Below are 25,202 nucleotides of genomic sequence, written 5' to 3' on the forward strand. Positions count from 1 at the left end.
TCACCAACTAAACTTTTATTCACATATTTGTTTTCTTATAAAAAGAGCGTGTTCGTGTTTATATGACTGAATGGTATACTTAGCCATTCGGTTTTATTCGGTTTGGTGGGTGTAAATTGAAATTGTTAATCGAAAAATGATACCTGTTTTATGCAAACCGAAGGATTTTAGGGATTCTGTAGTATCAATGTTTCGTTGTCATATCTCTTGTCAAGATAGGTTAATGTCTGCATGTTATAATATGCCATGCGTTAATTAATTGGGATAATCTGGTCTCTGTTGCATAGTTTGCAATTATAGCCCCATCTTTTTATTCAAGAAAAGTCGTAAATTTTGAATATTCTGTGATCAATTAATGCAGCTTGATCGAAACGTAGATTCACTCAGAAACCGATTGTTCTCTTTTCTTCTAATCCATAAATGAACTGCTGAAGTCAGGAATTTGAAATATGACAGTTATGTGTTATGTTCAGTTTGCATTTATTCGAAGCATTATGGAACTATGTCAGCGTAATTGACTTTCATCTTTAGGATTCCTCTGGCTTTTATATAAAAGAAATAACATAGGATTAACTTGGAGTGTATCTAATTCAATTCCCCTATATTAACTTGTTTCATAAACTATGTAAACATAAACCGTTTAAAAACTACAGACCATAGTTAATTAAAAAAAAATAGATATCCAATCGGCAGACTTCTCCGACTCTTAAACCCATTTTAATCATTTTCTGTATCAAGTTATTCAAAGAAAGGTTTGCCGATTCAGTAGTACAACCATGTCTGGTATAATTTTTTTTAGGAGCCGTGAAACTATAAAATTGAGAATAGAAATGAGGAATGTGTTAAAGAGACTACAACCCGACCAAAGGGCAGAAAACAGCCGAAGGCCACCAATGGGTCTTCAGCACAGTTAGAAAATCCCGCACCCGGAGGCAGGCTTCAGCTGGCCCTTAAACAAAATGTGTACTAGTCCAGTGAAAATGGACGTCACACTAAACTCCAAAACATATAAATGAACTACAATTTAAACAAAACACATACAAGAGGCTCCTGACTTGGGACAGGCGCAAAAATGCGGCGGGGTTAAACATGTTTTGTGAAATCTCAACCCTCCCCTTTACCTCTAGCAAATATAGAATAAACAAACACACAGCAATACGCACAGTAAAACTCAGTTCAAAAGAAGTCCGAGTTCAATGACAGAATAGATAACAAAAGAAACTAAGCAAAATGACAATGATACATAAATCAACAAGGCACTACTAGCAGTTACTGACATGCAAGCTCCAGAACTCAATTAAACTGATTAAAGATTATGTCTTCATCATATGAAAATCAAGCACAATCCCTCCTGTTAGGGGTTTAGTATCATACCATCACAACATATTTGAGAACAACATAACCGTATCATGCCAACAACTGGTTTTAGAAAAATAAATGTGTTTATTTCAGATGCAAAGACCCTATGAGTCAATCAATATTAATATGTATGCGTTTGTCATTATCTTGTCGGGTAAACAACTGTACGATTGACAACAGATTGTGACACTGAATAACGATTACGTCTCTTCTTGTTTTGGTACTTTGGGGTTTATAGATATCATGTGGGATTTTTTACCCGGAAAGCCGTCAAGATGGCTGTATGTAGAGAGTTGATATTTTCAATTGTAAATCGATTGTGATAACTTATCTAGGAAAAAAAATAATATTTATGAATTTATGCTGTTTTATAATTCATGAACATAATATCAATTTTCATTTTTTTGCGGAGTATCCCTTAAAACAATGTTTCTGATATACTTCCGTTGTTAAGGTAAAAAGATAATTGATGTTTCATTTGATGTTTGTATTGATACTTGTTTATGAACATATTCCATATTTTCCAATAATCCATCAATTAATAACTCACTCAAACGTATTGTTAAAATGTGTTTAGAAGATTGATCCAAATATAATCTAGGTATGATAGAACAATGTCCTAGATTAATACTCGTCACCAAATATTTATGCCCTGGTTATCGTCTTGTGCAAATATGGAAATGTTTAGTAGGAAGTAACTTTAGAAATAATCATAATACAAGGCAAAGCTAATATATCTTAGAAATTAGTACAAGAACTTGATTATATTCTGAAAATGTATTCCCTGCCACGTTGAACTTGTGGAATAAGATACCTTTATACATGAGACAATGGAGTTCACCTCTCCCTTTAATTAAACAAACACATATGTGTAAACAAAAGAAGAAGGATCCCATAAATTAGTATGTTTGAAACCGTTTAGGACAAATTTTCCGTCCACGATAACGATTGAATTCCATTGATTTCAGTTTCCATTTATTTTCTTTACATCAATTAGTAGATTCAGTAAACTGTCTAAATTTGAAAAGTATTTTTGAACGGATCTCAAGTTACTGCACGGAAACAAAAATAAAGTGTATAATTCTAATCAATCAACTTCCATAATTTCTTAACAGCCAAAACAAAAACTCGTCAATATTCAACATTACATCACTTTTTTCATCAGAAACAACATACTGAGATGTAAAAGGCATTGTTTTAACGGTTTGTAAGTTTTTACACCGAACGACATCAAGTGCCATCAGTAAAGGACCATAACTGCGGAACGGAAAATTTAAAAATTGTCAATATTGAACTTTACCTCCATTTTGTCAGCAATACAATTGAATGAAAATTTTAAAAGCATACATAAAGAAATTCATTAGTTATTGCATGACAAAAGCTGGAATCGCCGATCGTTTAATCCATAAAAAAATGAAACTAACAACTAATATACATCTTTTGGTCAACGGGCACTTTTCAACAAACGAAAAAGTGTCTACACAGAATGTCAAGCTCTAGTTCGCCCAACCTAATTGGTGAAAATTTCTTTTTTTCCTTTAACCTCTACTCTTAATTAGATAGGATACAAATTTCGTATAAATCGTCCAACTTTAGTAAACATAATTCCCTAGGTTCATATCTAATTCAAATGAAAACACTTGGAACAATTATTTTCATTAGACGTATATCAATGTGTTTTGAAGGGTAAGATTCCGCGTTCTACCAGTCCGTAACTAAGGAAAGCCACCATTTTGAATTCTGATTTTTCTTTTTTTTTTTTTTTTGGTATTTAATTCTCAAAAAATTAACAAAAAAAGACACATTTTGTGCCTCATTGTCTTCATTTCTGGCAATATTTATACCATCAAGAAGCCTACTGAAAGTATAAATAAATCTACTGTTAATGGTTGACTACAGAAGTTTACCTATGACGTCAAATTGTTTAGATGTCAAAGACGATTACAGTTTCGCGGACTTAAAATTATTTACTAAAATGGAATGTATTTCAGTATGTGGTATTCGAATGGAGATAACTGTATTGTAGTTTAATATTGCTCTTCGTAAAACTTGATTTTAGTGTCGCAAATATCCGTTTACCTAGCTCTGCTACGCGTAGAATTGAAGAAATTTCCGATAAGACATCACTTGACATCAGTATGTTAGATATTTCATATCGAATGAGTAAGCTAAAGATGTCGAGTCATGTTTGTTGCGTTTTTTCTATCTTTTTGTTGTTTTTTTCTTAATTTATTCATTGTGTCCCGCAAGCATATATCCAAATGCATTGTTCACCATATGATAACTTTTAGCTTCAAATATGTGATTGCGTAAAAATGTTTTACGAAAGTTTTGTAAAATATTTTGCTTGAACAGATAACATCAAGTGTTCTCTAAAGTAATTATTATTTAGAAGATTCCTCATTGACGGGATCGTTTAACAATTAAACAACAGATGTAACTATTGTTGCTGCAATGTAAGCTTTAATTAAATCATAATTGTCTCATATTGATAAATTTATGCATACCAATTTGCATTTCAAGAGCCACACCTTTCACTGCTCGTTGGTTCGACCACAGATTCAAGAACCTTACTTTCACTAGAACTTCCAAAAGTAGCAATTTCAATTATAGTATGCCAGTTTCGTTTGACTGTTAAATGGGACTTCATAGAATCTTTTTTATTAGTTACTACTTTCGTGAATGAAGTAATCCTATTGCAACGGGCAATCGTTGGCCTATCGCGAGCTTTTATTCGTTCTTCGTATTACTTTGCAAATTCTTTGTTTGGAGTCAACAACAACCTTTAATGATCTCGTTTATCCTTTGCACTTTGAAAATTTAGTAATGATGGATCAGTGTTATATTTGACCTCTACAAACTTTTGTCTCATATATTGTTAAAGTCATATATGAAAGTTGAGCTTCCCTTCCGCATACTCGCGACTCCATATTCCTCGAAAAGATATCGTCACACGCATACCCCAGCTTAAGAGAAAAGTAATTACTGTATGATGATTTGCATATACTTGAACGGCGAATACCAGTAGCTGATTTTTTATCTTCAATTATATCCGTCTTTCTCATTACAGAAAATCCTTGTACACGTAATGAAGTGTTGCCCAATTTTTTTTTCATTATCTTCTAGAAATCCGTTATGTTTCGATATTAATGTTCTCCAGTTAACACCTCCAGAGTCCCCTCTGATCGTTATTGAAATACCACCATTAGCCGTTGTAAATTTTGTACCAGATTTAGTTCTGAAATTTTTATTATTACCTCGCTTTACATCGATTTCAAGTACAATTCTTGCTTCTTCGGCTTTTAAAATATCCACAATCTTATATTGTCGGCTGTGTAAAACTTTTCATATATCATAATAATAATAATAAAACATGATTGTTGGTTTTTTTTAAATCATTAATGAAAGTGAAAAGTGATATGATAATTTCCTTTTAACAACCAGTTTGGTTCAGTTTTGTCAACTAAGGAAAGAAACATCGCTAATGAATTATTCACTTGCAAGTGAATAGGTCAAGTTTATTAAATCCGTATTCATGTAGAATTCATTTGAAGACATAAACGAGATGGGTTACGCATGAACTAGGCGTGTTCAGCTATTAAAAAGAAAAGGAAATCAACATTGAAAGTGAAACAAGGACTAACCATTTGGTTGACTGATTTGATCTACAAAAATTCATTCTTATTAGAAAAATTATTAACATATGTTTTGGATCTGGAAAAATCTAATTGCACGAGTTTGCTACATGTTTCTATTTATATCGATGTTTATGTTTTTATCAGGTCATATTACCGTCTGCAGGCTTTGGAGGTCACATCGATGGTCAATTAGATTGCGTCGAGACTAAAATTCACACGAATTCTCGATACATATGATCGAGGCCGTGCATCGTCAATTGTTTATTTTAGACTTGTTATAATTTGGATATACGTTGTAGTATGTTATATATCAAATATGAGAATTTGAATCAAATCGATGAACATGCTCCTTTAAAAGCTAAAAATTAGCAGTCAATGTAAATCATACATCCAATTGTGTGTATTTCTCCTTAAACAAGATCCATCTACAAATACTTTACAGGATTAATTAGAAGTTTTTTATTCTTGTGTTATCTGCTTGCATATTTCAAATTTATTACCCAAAAGCAAGACTTTGAACATATTCACAATGCTTTTGTTAAAAAGAGTAGAATTTGCATTTTACCCACATTCTTTGTTATGAATTTTAAATCACTATTTGTTGAAAAATTTCCTTAAACAAGAAGAGAATCCATAAAAGAGGAGCGAAATATACCAAAGGTACACTCAGACTCATAAATCGAAAATAAACTGACAACGCCATGGCTAAAAAAGAAAAAACAAACAGACAAATAATAGTACACAAAACACAGCTTAGAGACTAAAGACTTAGCAACACGAACCCCACCAACAACTTGGGGTGATCTCAGGTGCTAAAGAAGGGTAAGCAGATCCTGTTCCACACGAGGCTCCCGTCATTTTGCTCATGTGAGTACAAACCGGTAACAAGTCTAATTCGGTAGATCACATTCGTGAAAAGGATACGGGATTGTAGTAACGACATTAGGAACATATCCGCTATCATCTGTGAAACGTATGTTCCATAACGGTCAACCAACTCGTGATGGCGTCCGTGAAATTTACGAAGGGATAACTTCACCATTTGGAACTCTTGGTTGAATAGCTTCCTTGTGAGTAGCAACCCTCTATCAAGGAAATCATGATAGGAAATACAAGCCCGAGAATATCGTATCAATTGGGAGTTATATAGTCCGTATGCAGGCGCTGCTGGAATGTTGCTAAATAGAAATGGAAAGTTCACAATTGGTAACTGAATATGTTGTATCCTTTATCTCAAATTCGATGGGATAGATGCGTTCAACATAGTCACCAAATTTTGAATTATTTAGTGAGAGAACATCACCCGTATAGCGGAAAGTAAAGTTAAAGGATACTGCTTGCTTATTTTCTGTCTTCCTAAGAAGTTCCTGTATGAAGTTAGCTTCATAGGAATAAAGAACCAAGTCGGCAAGAAGAGGGCACAGTTGGTTCCCATGGGAATGAATGCTGATAGTTTGTTGAAAAACACGTCCTCCAAACGTAACAAATATGTTGTCAATCAAGAAATCAAGCATCTTGATAATGTCAGTTTCAGAGCATATTTTGTTTGAATAAGAGTGACTTTTTTACAAAGTAGGATTTTTCCCTCCCTAAGCCATAAAATTAGTTGCTCTTACCTTATTCCCCTATATCAACTTGTTTTATAAACCAAGTTAACAGAAACAGTTGTTTAAAATCGACAGACCATAGTAATTAAATTAAGATATCCAATTGGCAGACTTTTCCGACTCTTAAACTCTTTCTAATCATGGTTCATTATCAAGTTACTAGTAATTAAAAACAAGTTTGCTGATAGGTAGTACAACCATGTCTGGTATATTAATTAGGTCTTTCCACTTTTCTGTGGAAAGACCTATTGTATTTGTTTTGATTAATATTATTATTAGGTCTTTCCACTTTTCTGTGGAAAGACCTACAGATGGGTGCGGTCCTAACCTGTACAAAAGTTAACTTTGAGCAGACTTGTTGACTGCTTTTCAAGTTAACTTGGGAAATTTTAAGCAGATAAGCAAGTTAACTTTGTCGTTGGTAGACCATACCTACGGTCTGCTTTTTTAGGACTGCTGCAGCCCTACTGACAGGTCTGATCCAGACTAAACCTGTGAACAAGTTTGCTTTTGACCAGTCCTGAGGACAGGTCTGCCCCAGACCAGACCTGTGGACAGGTCTGCTCCTGACCAGACCTTTGGACAGGTCTGCTTATGACAGATTACCGTGTTTATGACTTTTGATATCAGACCTGAGCTTTTAATATGTAAACAATAATCGCATTGTTCTTTTTTCCCAGTGTATAGCAAATTTCTTTTCTCGTTAGACTCTATCGATATTATACACATTAAAAACAAATCTTTTTTTTTCATTTCATATTCTTATATACATTAAACAATGGCTCTTAAATTACACACTTGTGAACACATACAGCTATCATTAAAGAAAGGAAAGTTTTTATTTAATTAGAAGGCGGATAGAAAGGTTATCCAACGCAGCAGAACAATATTTTTATGTCATGGGATATCAACATCATTGTCGGCGTTGCTTCGTTCCCCATTTTTTACAGTCTCTTCCTAAATTTAACTTTATGCATTACATGGATATTCCATCGTAATTCACCTTGTTTACCTTTGATTTACGATTCTGTTTTCGACAAAATATTCTAACGAAAATTGTACAGTGTCCGGATACATAAGGTGTTGAATAATTATGAACAATCTCGTCAATTTCGTCAGATTTGTCTTTACCGATTAAAAATGATGATATGGGACTTCCAAAAAATATACTCGCTGTGCACATGAATGAAATAGTTGCCACTTGAGGTTTAGCTACAAACAAAATCAATCAACCGACATAATGTACTAACAGTATACTATTCCCAGAAGAGAACTTCTTATACTTTTCATTATAAAGTAAAAATGAAATTAGACATGTAAGTGTTGGATGATGCTGTCAAATAGTTTTGTTATACACACCATCCTGAACTACTAACTTTAGTGACGGTCTAATATTATGAATACAGAGATAAAATGCTGACAATCTAAATTGATGCGGAAAAGATATTGCATCCATTGTTTTCCAATGTTGCTTTCATTTGTATTATAATACAATACATCCTGACATAAAAAAAAAACTTCTGATTAAATATAATGCAGTCATATAGATTTACATACTAAAGTGCAAATATGGTCTGTTTTACTTGATACGGTCAAAAATATTTTGCTATACCAGTCAGCCTGAGGTATCAAAAGTACTGAAATTTTATTACATATCAATATATTGAACAACAGGAGGACATGATGGCACTCTAAATTTATGCATCGTGTTCCAATATTACTGTCATTTGTATTATACATTAAATCCTGACATAAAAATACTACTGAATTATTATGCGGCTATAAAGACTTACATAATAAAGTGCAAATATGGTCAGTTTTGGTTGATACGGTCTAATCATTTTGCTATACAAGCCAGCATGGGGTATCAAAACTACTGAAATTTAGTTACGTATCAATATATCATGTATATTGACAAAAAGGAAGACATGCTGGCACTCTAAATTTATGCGGACAAAAATTTGTAGTTGTTGTGTTCCAATATTGCTGTCATTCGCATTATTCATTAAATCCTGACATAAAAATAGTTGCTGATTTACTATGCAGCTATATAGATTTACAAAATAAAGTGCAAATATAGTTAGTTTAGGTTGATGCGGTCAAATATTTTTGCTATACGAATCAGCCTGGGGTATCAAAACTACTGAAATTTAGTTACGTATCAATATATCATGTATATTGAACAAAAGGAGGACTTGATGGCACTCTAAATTTATGCGGACAAAAATTTGTAGTTGTTGTGTTCCAATATTGCTGTCATTTGTATTATACATGAAATACTGACACAAAAATAGTTGCTGATTTACTATGCGGCTATATAGATTTACAAAATAATGTGCAAATATGGTCAGTTTTGGTTGATGCGGTCAAATAATTTTGTTATAAGAGTTTGCCTGAGGTATCAAAAATACTGAAATTTTGTTGCGAGACAATATTTTGATCGAAAAGAGGACATACTGGCAATCTAGATTGATACTGACAAAATTTTGTATTCACATTATGTTTCAATATTGCTGTCATTTGTATTATACAGTACATCCTGACATAGAATATTACTGAATTATTATGCGGCTATATAGATTTACATGATAAAGTGCAAATATGGTAAGTTTTGGTTGATACGGTCAAATAATTTTGCTATATAAATTAGCCTGGGGTATCAAAACTACTGAAATTTAGTTACGTATCAATATTTCATGTATATTGACCAAAAGGAGGACATGCTGGCACTCTAAATTTTTGCGGACAAAAACTGGAAGTTGTTGTGTTCCAATATTACTGTCATTTGTATTATACATTAAATCCTGACATAAAAATAGTTGCTGATTTACTATGCGGCTTTATAGATTTACAAAATAAAGTGCAAATATGGTCAGTTTAGGTTGATGTGGTCAAATATTTTTGCTATACGAGTCAACCTGAGGTATCAAAACTACTGAAATTTAGTTACGTATCAATATATCATGTATATTGAACAAAAGGAGGACATGCTGACACTCTATATTTATGCAGACAAAAATTTGTAGTTGTTGTGTTCCAATATTGCTGTCACTTGTATTATACAATACATACTGACATAAAAATAGTTGCTGATTTACTATGCGGCTATATAGATTTACAAAACAATGTGCAAATATAGTCAGATTTGGTAGATGCGGTCAACTAATTTTGTTATAGGAGTCAGCATGAGTTATCAAAACTACTGAAATTTTGTTACGTATTAATATATTGAACAAAAGGAGGACATGCTGGCACTCTAAATTTTGCGGACAAAAATTTGTAGTTGTTGTGTTCCAATATTGCTGTCATTTGTATTATACATAAAATTCTGACATAAAAATAGTTGCTGATTTAGTTTGCGGCTATATAGATTTACAAAATAAAGTGCAAATATGGTCAGTTTTGGTTAATGCGGTCAAATAATTTTGTTATAGGAGTCAGCTTGAGGTATCAAAACTACTGAAATTTTGTTGTGAGACAATATTTTGATTAAAAAGAGGACATGCTGGCAATCTAGATTTATACGGACAAAAGTTTGTATTCACATTATGTTCCAATATTGCTGTCATTTGTATTATACAATACATGCTGACATGAAAAAATACTGAATTATTATGCGGCTATATAGATTTACATGATCAAGTGCAAATATGGTAAGTTTTGGTTGATACGGTCAAATAATTTTGCTATACGAGTCAGCCTGGGGTATCAAAACTACTGAAATTTTGTTACGTATCAATATATTGAACAAAAGGAAGACATGCTGGCACTCTTAATTTATGCGGGTAAAATTTTGTGGTGATTGTGTTCCAATATTGCTGTCATTTGTATTATACATTCTATCCCGACATAAACATATTTCTGATTTACTTTGCGGCTATATAGATTTACATTATAAAGTGCAAATATGGTTAATACGATTAAAAGAATTTGTATTGGAATATATATTCAGCTCGTTAGCATTGTAACCATTATCGTTTTTTTAATATATAGAAAGGCAGATCACGGATAAATTTGTATATAAACAAGCAAAGTTTTATGCGTACTTTACTTACAAATAGATATAAGAAGATGTGGTTTGAGTGCCAATGAGACAACTCTCCTTCCAAGTCAAAATTTATATAAGTAAACCATTATAGGTCAAAGTACGGTCTTCAACACGGAGCTACATGTATTTAATAATGTTTATATCACGGAAGTATTAAATTGACTTTATCTTTTTATGTGTATACCAAGAAACAAAGACATTAAAAAAATATTTAAAAAAATCGATGTAGAGCGGTCCTGCTTACAAGCTAACTAAGTGTCGAGCAGACCAGGCCAAAAGTTAACTTGAGATCAGGTCTGGTTCGATCGGAGTTGTCAAAATCAAAGTTAGCTTGTGTTAACTTGTGACAGAACTGGTTTCGAAGTTAACTTATATCAATAGCGGACCTGTTTCCTAGTTAACTTTTTCGGCAGACATAAAAACAGTCCTAGGACCAAGTTAACTAGATTGTGGTCCTAGAAATGGTCAGAGCAGACCTAAATCCTGTCACAGGTTAACTTTGACCAGTCCAAATGACTGGTTATCAAGTTAACTTGCTGTACAGGTTAGGACTGCACCCATCTGTATTGTATTTGTTCTGATTATTATTATTATTTTTTTTTTTCTTCCGCCAAACCCTTTCTCTTGCGCAAGATGTCGCTTAGATATTTTGAATATTATATCGAACAGTTATTGCGCTTTTAAAAGTTATCTTGTTAAGGCGAAGACTTTTTAATTGTGAGAGTTATCTCCCCAAACACTCTTTTTGTTGTGAGTGTATCTCCTCCATAACCAAAAAAAAGATAACTGCAACATTCTTTTTCATATTTGTTTGTTACATCCTCAGAAATATTTGGCTGATTTGGATCGAAGCGATCCGGTGAAATTTTATAGGAGTTATCTGCCTTTATCAAATAAATTTGTCGTTATGTTTTTGTAACTCATAAACCGTAAGCCGTATAAAACTAGACCTAGTCATGTTCTGAATTTGGTTTTTTGCTTGTTTTTGCATGTTCTCTGATATTTTTAACGTTATATATAAAATAACTAGTGCAAAATGTTTGTTATATTGTGATGAAGATATGATACATTGGTATAAAATAATCCAGTGACATCTTATAGGAGTTATTGCCCCTGAAATGGTTTATTATAATGTAAATTGATTATTACTTCAGATTGGTACATGATAAGGCTGTAAGGTCTTTTACAAAATGTTATGTGACATGTGACCTTGAAAAATATCAACCGGAAGTGACCTTGAATTAACCGGCAGTAGTCATGTTTGCTCTTATTTTATTGCAAATTAACTAAAAACCATATATTTTTCAAATGGGCATACATAAACCTATCATTTGAGACCGGAAATGACATTCCTAAAACCGGATCATAATTTCTACAACAATCACATGTAACATTATCAATACAAAGAGAGGAGCTGTGGTATATTGACATTGAGACAAATATCCAGTGTTTAACCCCTCATTGTATATGCGCCTGTCCCTAGTCAGTAGCCTGTAATTCATTGGTTGTCGATGATGAACGGCTGTTATACTTGTGTTTCGTACATTGTATTGTTATAGGTAAGACCGTCGGTTTCTCTCCTTTGATTGGTCTCACATTTGTCATGTCGGGACCTTTTAAAGCCGGCTATACGGTAAGCATTTGTATCATCGTTCAAGGCTGAATAGCGATCTTTTGTTGTTTATGTACACATCATTTTAACTCTGAATGATTGTTGTCCCATTGGCAAGCATACCACATCTCCTAATTTTTGATAAAGATGTGAACAATTACTAGTCACCGTATGCACTTCAACAATGAGCAAAACCCATATAGTCAGCGTTAAAAAGGCTCCGATATGAAAAAAAAAACAAATTCATATAGAAATGGTTTAAATTTCATGGACACCATCATGACTTTCCCTCTTTTCCTTGATTGTGATATTAACAAAATTATTTGATCACTTATCACTAAATTGCACTTTCAATCAACAACACGATAAATGACAAATTTAGAGCGTGATCACCTTTCCCGTCTTGAAATCAACCCTGATTTTGTGGTGAAGTTTGTATTGTCCGTTGTTTGCCTTTTCGACGTATAAGGTTCTGTTTTATTTGTCAAAGTACTTATAAAAAAGAAGTTGTGGTGTGATTGCCAATAAGACAACTCTTCGTAAGAGATCAATTGACACAGAAATTAACAACTATAGGTCACCGTACGGCCTTCAACAATGAGCAAAGCCCATACCGCATAGTCAACTATAAAAGACCCATAAATGATAAATGTAAAACAACTCAAACGAGAAAACTCACGGTCTAATTTATGTACAAAAAAAAAATTGACGAAAAACAAATATGTAACACAGCAACAAACGACAACCATTGAATTACAGGCTCCTTACTTGGGACAGTACTGTCGTTTTTTTCAACTTAAGATTTTTTATTGTCACTTTGATGTTGTTTGTGTATGTTTTACGCTACAACAATAAACAAATAAAAACAGAACAAAACACACTGGATGAAAGGTTCCTAGCTGGGAACATGCACCTAACAATATAAGTGGTTTAGTATGTTTGTTATTCCAGAAGCTGTGTCAAACTATAAGTATCGAAAGAATCAAGAACCATAAGTGGTAATACTTTGAAAGAAAATGCATGTTAGTTATAAACATAACTATCAATTATAAAATCAATTTTAGCACATATAAAGACAGTATTCAACTGTACATATCGTACCCAAACATCTTACTAAATGTAAGAGCTATCACATATCAACATCCGACGAGTTTTCGACACACAATAAACGAACAGACAGACCATTACCATTATTACAACTAGAACGGCAAGGCACATGAACATTGTGTACTTTTGATATCAATTTGTTTTAACACAAAAGTTCATTGATTATAGACACCACAGATACCAGATAAAATTTCAGTAGGCCAAGTATCATAGTATCAAAAATTGTGTAAAAAAATACAAAAGATACGTTTTAAGAAATATGCCTTTCAATATTCAAAGGTTGATTGAAAAGTAAAATTACGCTTTCGTCAAGTCTTGTATAGTATCAGTGATATCTACAAATATAAGTACTTAGATTGGCAAATCAAAAACTTTGATATTTAAAACATTTTTTTTTCATTTTTTTTTTTTATCTTACATCACATTCTGTTCACTTATGAAGATTTATAATTAGTAATTTAGATGTCGAAACCACTTGAACAATGCAATTACAAATTAATATTGGAAACACAGTGTTTTATCTCACTATTGTTTGAACATCACTTTCTATATCAAACGATAGTTTTTATAGTTTGTTCTCATGTCGAACTGTGACACCAATGCCCCAGATTAGGGGATGGTTTGCGCATTTAAACTAGTTTAACCCAGCCACATTCTATATGTGCCTATCCAAAGTAAGGAGCTTGTAATTCAGTAGTTGTCGTCTGTTGCTGTATATCTTATTTGTTTTTTCGTTTTTTGTTTTGCACATAAATCGGGCCGTTAATTTAATTTTCTCGTTTGAATTGTTTTACATTTGTGGTTTCGGGGCCTTTTATAGCTGACTATGCGGTATGGGTTTTATTCATTGTTGAAGGCCGTACGGTGACCTATAATTGTTAATTTTTGTGTAATTTGATCTCTAGTAAAGAGGTGTCTCATTGGCAATTACACCACATCTTCTATGGATTATTCAAACTTCATTTCACTGTTGATTTTACATAGTTTTCAATTTCATTCCACTGTTGACGATACAAAATTTGAACTGTGGACAAATTCGTTAATTTGTGAATGAGTTAATTCATTAGAAATGGTAAGATTTCCAATGAGACAGTTATCAACCATAGAACAAAGGGGGATTTAATAACTACAAGTGTGTTTTTTTTTATATATAAAAATATATAAATTACAAAAATCCTTACCTCCAATCCTATTATTGTGCACTTATCCTTCCCCTTTTGCAATATGTATAATGTAAAACACTGTAAAAGATATAATCCACAATTTCGTTAAGGGATAGAATTTAACGATGGGATACCTCTGGATCTTTCTGTATGGTCTTAGATTTTTCTGATCGAATGAATATTTCCAGATGTGTTGAGTGTTGTTTTTTTTTTGTAAAGCAGCAATCAATTAAAATGTCTAAGCAAATATATTTTGGACTTCCGCATTGACCTTTCAATTATTTACAATACTTGTAAATATCTAACAATTTCGTTAGAATGTTTGTTGTCTCACCTAACAATACTTAAGTCTATGTTCAATTTGGACAAACTCTTTGTCAGAATTGTTTTTCGCTTGGTTCATGAGTGTGGCTTGATAGTATACTTAAAACATTAACGTTTTCTTTCTGACTTGAAATATCTAGTACTGCATGAATGGTATTATATTTTAATTCTTCCTCACGTTTTGAACTTATCGTACTTGTTAGCTGAATTTCTTTATCGGCTACTGCGAATTTTGAGTTGTTCGAAAAAATTGGCTTCGACAATTGTTATAACTAAATGATGATTTTAACATATTAGAAAATAAGCCAATATGGCAGTTTTGTTATGAAGAGAATTTTAAGTAGCTTTTATACTTTATTTTCGGGAGGATTTAGACACGTATTTGATAAAGCATTTTCACACAGAACATCCGGCTTTACAGAAATGTAATCACTAAATGATGATTTGTATGTACTTGGATGTTGATTTGCGGTAACCGTTTTGTTACAGAAGGAATCTATATTAACTTTCGTTTTACTTTTATTAACAAGAGGTATAATGACACATTAGGAAGTTTTGTCTTACAATGGAGTCGAAAGAAGATTTACTTTCTAGTGTTGGTTGTTCTTCAGCTGTTGATCTTTTTATACCTTAACGGTGAATTTCTTTGTCGGATACTTCAGCTGGACATTCAATGTTGCTCGAAAAATCATTTTCACGACGAGCACCAGGCTTTGCAGAATTCTTATTACTGTATAATAGTTAGTATGTACTTCGATGTTGAGAATCGGTAACTGTTTTGGTACAGAAGGAATTCTGATTCGTAATACTTTGATTAACAAGAGGGCCTTATACACGTAACCAAGTTTTGGCTCTTCCTCAGCTGTTGATCTTTTTATACTTAATATTTACAAAAAATCTTAATCACAACGAAAATGAGGCTTTTCAGTAATGTTATCCTTATATGATTATTTGTATGTACTTGGATGTTGAGCCTCTGTAACTGTTTCGTAAAAGAAGGAATATTGACTAACATTCGTGCTTCTATGATTAACAACTGTTTCTTGTACTAGTTTTTCTTTGTCGGATACTGGATATTTACAGTTGCCCACAAAATCATTATCACAACCAACATCAGGCTTTATAGAACTATGATCCTTATATGAGGATTTGTTTGTACTTATATGAGGATTTTTTGTACTGATACGTTTAGACTCGGTAACTGTTTTGTTACAGAAGGAATCTTGATTTTCGTGTGTGCTTCTTTGAATAACAGCAGGTCTTTGGACTCGTAAAGAAGTTTTTCTACCGGTTGACCCGAGAGGAGATTTACTTTTATGTTTTGGCTCATTTTCTGCTGTTGATCTTTTTTATACTTGAATGCTGAATTTCTTTGTCTGATAATGGATATTCACAGTTGCCCAACAAATCATTATCACACCGAACATCCGGCTTTTCACAAATGTAATTAATATATGATGGTTGGCATGTGCTTGGATGTTGATCCTCGGTAAGTGTTTTGTTACTGACGGAATATTGATCAACATTTGTCGTATTTTGATTAACAAGAGTTCTTTTGACATGTAATGGAGTTGTTCTGAAGGTTGACTCGAGAGAACATTTACTTCTTATCGTTGGCTTTTCTTCAGATGTTGATTTCTTTATATTTGAATGGTGAATTTCTCTGTCGGATACAGATGAGCCACTCTTGCTCGCAAAATCATTATCACAGCGAACATCAGGCTTTGCAGAAATGTAATCACTTTAAGATGATTCATATGTACTTGAATGCTGAGGCTCGGTAATTGGTTTGTTCCTGAAGGAATATTGCTTAACATTCGTACTACTTTGATTTAAAAGAGGTCGTTGGACACGTAACGAAGTTTTTATTAAAAAGAAACTCGAGATAAGATTACTTCTTCGTGTTGGCTCTTGGTCTATTGGTCTTTTTTTATACTTGAACGGTGAATTTCTTTGTCTGATTCTGGGTATACATTAGGCTTTTCAGAAATGTTATCATTATATGATGGTTTTAATGTACTTGGATATTGAGACTCGGTAACTATTTTTTTGCCGACGGAATATTGTTTTACGTGCGTCCTACTTTCATTAAAAGAAGGTCCTTGGAAACGTAACAAAGATTTTCTTTAAGTTTGACTCCAGAAGAGATTTACTTCTTCGTGTTGGATATTCTTCAGCTGTTGATCTTTTCAAACTTGAACATAGAATTTCTGTTTCGGATATTGAAGATTTACTGTTGCTCGTAAAAGCTTTATCACTCCAATTCAAAATTGACCGAAATTCATTATCACACCGAACATCGGGCTTGCTAGAAATGTATTTACTATACGATGATTTGTTTGTACGTCGATGTTGTTCTTCGGTAAATGTTTCGTTACAGAAGGAAACTTGATTTACATCCGTTCTACTTTGATGAAAAAGAGGTCCATGGACACTTAACGAAGTTTTTCTTAAGGTTGTCTCCAGAGGAGATTTATTTCTTAGTGTTGGTTCTTTTTCTGCTGTTGATCTGTTTATACTTGGACGCTGATTTCCTTTTTGCAGATACTGGAGAGTCACGGTTGCCGGAAAACTCATTATAACACCGAACATCAGGCCTTGCAGAAATTTATCACTATATGATTTGAATGTAGTTGGATGTTGAGTATGCTAACATGTTTGTTCAAGAAGGAATATTGATTAACAGGAGGTCCGTGGACATGCAATACACTTTTCCTAAAGGTTGACTCAAGAGAAGGTTAATTACATTATGTTGCTTCTTCAGCTTTTGATCTTATACTTGAAAGCTGAATTTTTTTGTCAGATACTACAGAGTCACAGTTGCTAGAATGAGATTCATCACACCGATAACTATGCCTGGAATAATAGTTATTAATAAATGATTAATTGTTTGTACTTGGATGCTGAGCCCCGGTAGCTGTTTTGTTACGGGAGGAATCTTGACTAACATTCGTCCTACTTTCATTAGCACAAACTTCACGGGCACGTAAAGCAGATTTGCCTATTGTATTTTCATTTACCCCCTGATATGTGTTTGGTTTCCATGTCCTCCATGTTATACCTCCGGGGTCTCCAGATCCTCGAATCCCTATCGAAATGCCGCCATTATTCGTTGTAAATTTTGTCCAATTAGAATGAAGCTGTGTAACTTTATCAAATTCAATGTCATCTAAAAATCCCAATTCTTCTGCGTTTCAAAAAACCCACAGTCTCCGATTGTCAGCTGTGTAAAACTTTCCATTTAATTTTACAGAGGTAATATTTGGAATGACCTACAGTGAAATTGATTTAGTTAACAATTTGTCTACCGTTTCCCCTATCAATTTATTATTAAGAGGTGTGTGTTCACCCCATTTGTTTGAAATAGAGTCCTGTGAAAAGAAAATGTCTGATTGTTTTAACTTTATTATTCCTGGAAACGGCGACTTTACAGTTAATGCTTTCTACTTCCAATGATTTGAATATTAAGAAAATCGAGTATTAAATATCTTATACAAAATACAAATTTTATCTAGAAAACTTGTCATATATTTTGGTTTAATACTAGATCATCAAATATCTACTTTTAAAAAATATTCATGTGAAGAATTGCTTTCTTATTTTTTCGTATTTTGTTTCGTAAACAAAGTGGTGGTTCTACTTCTGTGCGCATGACATGTTTCTATTGAATAACCATCATCAGATAGTGTCATTTATTTTATTTATAATTCAAAACATTGTTGTGACGTCATTCTATTGTTGTACCCGTTCTTTATTTCAGTGATTGGCCTATCATTTACCTGTAAGACACCATTATGTTACCTTTAACTGTCTAATACTTTTAAGAATAACCCTGCTCTTTCTTGAAAATATTGGACAGCTGAAGGTAGCATAATTGATTCTTACAGGAGGTAAATGACTGTTCAAGAACTGAAAAAATTCAATCAATTCCCACAATCGTTTTTTTTTTCGTGTTAAATAAAAAATACAACGAAAAAACAAACGACAATTACACAAGAAATATTCTATTGAAGTCATCTTCCAATACAATAATTTTGTCACTCATCAAAATAGTTTCTTGAGAAAATATAGATTCAAATTGACTTTAACACTGTTAATACTTATTTCACAGCCATTTTTCTCATGTTTTGGGTTGTCTCCTTTAGCACAAATTTGGTTGGTAATGATCGTTGTAAATTGTTTTTTGGTTTTTTTTTTGCTGCTTTTAGGTATCTCATTTTGCAAAAGATTTATCCTCGTCCGTCTTTGGATATAAAAATCGACCTCTGGTGTTGCTCTCACTCTTCCTAACATCATTTACACCTACAATTAAAATGAAAAACAATAAAATAATGCTTCTAACGCTTGATAGATCATGCCGCAATACAAGGACCACAAGTAAAATAATTGTATTAACATAATCAAGAGAAAATCGTTCATCGGAAGAAAGTATTTTACCAAGTGTTGGTTGGTGTGCAAGCCACATATTGGTCCTTGAACAAAATAGCTATTTCAAAATTTGATTAACAACCTAAACCTCACCCTGTGTACAGAATGTGAATCGAGAACTTACTTCATGAACTAGGGGACTATAAAAGACTTTATAAATTTCAGGTGTCGGCGTGAGTGTAAAAGTTTTTTTTTTTTATAAATCTGATATAATTACCTGTATAGAAATATAATGCAAAACTTCGCTTGTCAACGACGATGAATATGGAAAGCAGAATAAAAGAACACGTTACCGTTACACAAATCAATCATGTGTCCGATTCGCACTTTGTACGTAGTGATTAGTTTTTTTTTTACTCTCTTGAAATTAAATAAACGTAGGTGTAGCTTTAATCATATGTTTGTTGAATAACTTTTAGACAGTTTGTGATTGTGTTATATAAATTTGAACATAAAACCCTTTCCTGCATTGAACTGATTGAAAAGGGGGATTAATAAAAGTATTTTTACTATACAAAAATATACGAATTACATTTCTTTCTTACCAATGCACTTTCCAAACAGTTTCAGACACTTCACCTTAGTTTATATCTAAGAGATAAAATTGATTGAATGCAATAATTATACATTAAGCAAAGAAACAAAAAAAAGTGTACACCTACAATGCTTTGTTTTCCAAGAAAAAAATAGAAAGAGTTATTTGCAAACGGAAATCGAGAGACAAAATTATGTTTCGGTAACATTAAAAAAAACCACAAGGGCCATCATTACGCAAATAAACGGGAAAAAAGAGCGACACGACCTTGCAGAGAAAACAAAACAGAAAAAGGGGGGATTCAGGAGCTACCGTTTGAGTATACAATAACCATCTCTTGCAAAACAATCCCCGAGTCGAGATGAATTTTGGTGAACGAGGAAGGAAAAGGGGACTGCGTCATACTCTGATACGGGAAAATTGTGAATATATATATTTTCATGCATAGTAGGTGGATAGGTCTGATCATTTTATTGATCTCCGGACATTTCATCTGTTCAAGGCGATGAATTTGGATATTATAACTATATTAATTCTTTTTTTCAAATGTATACAATATACAATATGTGGATCATAATTCTCTTCAAATTCATTGCAATAATCTTAAGATGGGAAAACTCCGATAAAAATCGAAAGAATTTAAATTGATTGTACACTTGTTATATTTAAATTTGTGCTCATTCATTATATTTTATAGTGTTATATTTATAAAATCGACTGCGGTGCAAACGATATGGTTGAACCTTTTTCTTCAACGTAAACCTGTCTTCAAGTTCACATGTTTTTCTTCTTTTCTCATTCCCCTAAAAAGAAATAAAACACCAGAAGAAAAAAAGGAAGTAATAGTAGAGGACTACATTTTAAAATATATTTATGACTTGCCATTATAAGCTGATAAAACTATATTATCTTCGTTGTCCGCACTGAAATCGAATATATCTGCATACACATTCCATTTTATCCAAAGTTTGAAACAACACAATCACCAATTACGACATCACTTTCTTCGTTTTTTTTGCATTGAGAATATACTTTCATTGTCTTTATCAATTTTGAGATATCAAACGCATGTGAAGGTATTAACGGAAAAAAATACAAAATATTATACATAAACCGAAAACGTATTGGGAAACAAGGACACCATAAGATTAAAATTAAGAGCAATATATATTGCGTACAATTCCTTAAGAAATTTGATTTCATAACATTATTAAAAGAGGTTTTTTTATCTACACTTAAAAGAAAACTTCGTGATTTTTTACTTATTTAAATATGTTCATTATAATATGAAATACAAATTCACAAAGTTTTAAAATTGTTATGCAAACCGAAGGATTTTACGGATTCTGTAGCATCAATGTCTCGTTGTCATATCTCTTTCAAAGACAGGTTAATGTGTGCATGTTATAATATGCCATGCGATAACTAATTGGGCAAATCTGGTCTTTGTTGCATAGTTTGTCTCATTTGCAATTATAGCCCACATCTTTTAATTCAAGAAAAGTCGTAAATCTTTAATATTCTGTGATCAATTAATGCAGCTTGATCAAGACACAGATTCACTCAGATACCGATTGTTCTCTTTTCTTCTAATCCATAAATGACCTGCTGAATTAAGGAATTCGGAATATGACATATGACAGTTATTATTTATGTTCAGTTTGCATATTATTCGAAGCATTATGAAACTATGTCAGCATAATAGACTTTCATCTTTAGAATTCCTTTGGCTTAAATATCTATATATATAATAGATGTAAGAAGATGTGGTATGAGTGCCAATGAGACAACTGCCCATCCAAGTCATAATTTGTAAACCATTATAGGTCAAAGTACGGCCTTCAACACAGACCCTTAGCTCACACAGAACAGCAAGGTATAAAGGGCCCCAAAATAAACTAGTGTAAAACCATTGAAACAGCAAAACCAACTGTCTAATCTATATAAAAAACGAGAAACGAGAAAAACATCAACAAACGACATCGACTGAACAACAGGTTCCTGACTTAGTCTGGCGTATTAAATTATAATCATGGTACTTTTGATACCTATTTACACCACTGGGTCGATGCCACTGCTGGTGGACGTTTCGTCCCCGAGGGTATCACCAGCCCAGTAGTCAGCACTTAGGTGTTGACATGAATATCAATTATATGGTCATTTTTATAAATTTCCTGTTACAAAACTTTGAATTTTTGGAAAAACTAAAGATTTTCGTATCCCAAGAATAGATTACCCAAGCCGTATTTGGCACAACGTTTTGGAATTTTGGTTCCTTAATGCTCTTTAAATTTATACTTGTTTGGCTTTATAACTATTTTGATCTGAGCGTCACTGATGAGTCTTATGTAGACGAAACGCGCTTCTGGCGTATTAAATTATAATCCTGGTACCTTTGATAACTATTAACACCGCTGGGTCGATGCCACTGCTGGTGGACGTTTCGTCCCCGAGGGTATCACCAGCCCAGTAGTCAACACTTCGATGTTGACATGAATATCAATTATATGGTAATTTTTATAAATTACCTGTTACAAAACTTTGAATTTTCGAAAAACTAAGGATTTTCTTATCCCGGGAATAGATTACCATAGCCGTATTTGGCACAACTTTTTGGAATTTTGGGTCCTGCTCTTCAAATTTATACTTGTTAGGCTTTATAACTATTTTGATCTGAGCGTCACTGATGAGTCTTATGTAGACGAAACGCGCGTCTGGCGTATTAAATTATAATCCTGGTACCTTTGATAACTATTAGGACAGATGCAAACAAATGCAGCGGGTTTAAACGTTTTAACAGGCGCCAACCATCACCCTAACTTGAAATAATAGTGTTACATCACAACATAGTAGGACACACTATAAAATATCAATTGAAACGGCTTAACTCAATCAAAAGACATATTAACAAAAACAAGTAAACATACACTGAACGAATAAATTTGATATATGACACAATGTAAATAAAAAATTGATAAATAAAGGGGAGGGGTGAGATGTAAAACAATAACAAAATCAGAAAGACAACTATGACCTTGGACAAAATGCCGTTAAATAAAATAACGTACACACGTAAATAAAAATAATTTTGTTGTAAGGAGAACACGGAGACCAGAAATATCTTTTACACCTTTTATATAAAAGAAATAACATATAGGGTTAACTTGGAGTGTATACATTTACATGTAAAAAGAAACCAACAGCAATGTTTCTGTTTCACGAAGATGATAATAATGAAATGAAATTGAAAAAGAGGGACGAAAGATACCAGAGGGACAGTCAAACTCATAGATTGAAAACAAACTGACAACACCATGGCTAAAATTAAAAAGACAAACAGACAAATAATAGTAAAAAAGACACAACATAGAAAACTAAAGACTAAGCAACACGAACCCCACCAAAAACTGGGGGTAACATCAGGTGCTCCGGAAGGGTAAGCAGATCCTGCTCCACATGTGGCACCCTTCGTGTTGCTTATGTTATTACAAATCCGGTAAATAGTCTAATTCGGTAGGTCACATTCGTGAAAAGGGAAGGGTATTGTTGTTACGACATAAGGAACATATCCGATATCATCTGTGAAACGGTTATTTCATAACGGTCAACCAACTCGTGATGGCGTCCATAATATTTACGAAGGGATGACTTCAACTTCACCATTTGGAGGTCTTGGTTTGATAGCTTCCTTGTGAGCAGCAATCCTCTATCAAGGAAATCATGATAGGAAATACAAGCCCGGGAATATCGTATCAATTGGGAGATATATACTCCGTATGCAGGCGCTGCTGGAATGTTGCTACATATAAATGGAAAGTTCACAATTGGGAAGCTGAAATCATCTTTTTTGTCGTAAAGTTTTCAACCGACCCTCATTGTCGATTTCTAGATGCAAGTCAAGATATGAGGCAGATTTATCTGTATCTGTAGTATCCTTTATCTCTAGTTCGATGGGATAGATTCGTTCAACATAGTTATCAAATTTTGTATTATATAGTGAGAGACCATCATCTGTATAGCGGAACGTAAAGTTAAAGGATATTGCTAACTTCTTATCTTTCTTCCTAAGAAGTTCCTGTATGAAGTCAGCTTCATAATAGTAAAGAAGCAAGTCGGCAAGAAGAGGGGCACAATTGTTTCCAATTGGAATTCCGACAGTCTGTTGAAAAACACGTCCTCCAAACGTAACAAATACAAATACAATACAAATACAAAGTTTTGTATTGTCAATTATGACGCCCAATAATTTGAGCAGTACAATTAAGTTCAATTTCATACAAATGATTACATATTGATTACATTGATTATTTAACAATTAAACAAAATCAAGTCTTTCTCAGCAGAATAATTTCTACAGGAATAATATGTATAGTTTTACAATATATTATAGATGGAAAAACTGCCGGTGACTAAACTGTATCTGGAATTAAATTTCTGTCTTTGAATAAAGTACACAATAATAAACTTACTTTTTTAATTATAACATTATCCTCAGATGACATTAACCATATTAATTTTGATTTATGTGGGAGGCTTTTAAAGTTTTTGTTAACCTTATTTAAGTCATTTATATATTCAGATCTTTTATTTTCTAAAACAGGACACTGAAAAAGAAAATGCATTTCATCTTCAACTTCACTGTTGCATAATTTACATATTCTATCCTCCACTCGAAGCCCCACACATCTGCCTCTTTCAATTTCTAATTTATGTGCACTGACCCTGAACTTAGTGAGCAGTCGCCTATCATCCTCATTCAACATTTATAAATATTTTTCCAAACAAATATTTTCTTTAAATAATCTGTAAGTTCTTAGTTATTTCCATGCTGTTTATTTTGTCTATCATTGTAAAGTTCAGATTTCCAAATACAAGAATATTTCTGTTTTAATTTCCGGTAAATTAGAGATTCTAAATCCATCTTTGAATTTTAACAAGTTTAAGATCTATATCAAGATATTTCACAAGAATAACAATACAACTATACAAACTATTTTTGTTTAAACTATTTAGTGATCTAGAGACATTCAGAGCTTCAGAGAGTAGGATATCATCAGACTTTAATACATATTTGTAATATCTAAACATATTTAAAATTACTTCAAGAAATAAGGGATATATTTCCATTTCACCCAATACAGCTACATGTATATGTGTAGATTTCTTACCTAAACCTATAGAAAATTTACAGAATTTGACATGTATACTTTCCTGTTTCATGTCCTTACATAGTTTAAATAGATTATGTTCATCTTTATTTAGTTTATGTATTACTGAAGCTCCCCATATTTCACTCCCATATAACAACACAGGTTTCACAGTATAATCAAATATATGTGAAAGTGTGTTAATTTTAGGTTTATATAAGTTAAAACTTTTTT

Source organism: Mytilus californianus, unplaced genomic scaffold, assembly GCF_021869535.1.
Source record: "Mytilus californianus isolate M0D057914Y unplaced genomic scaffold, xbMytCali1.0.p SCAF_6, whole genome shotgun sequence".
Taxonomy (NCBI): domain Eukaryota; kingdom Metazoa; phylum Mollusca; class Bivalvia; order Mytilida; family Mytilidae; genus Mytilus; species Mytilus californianus.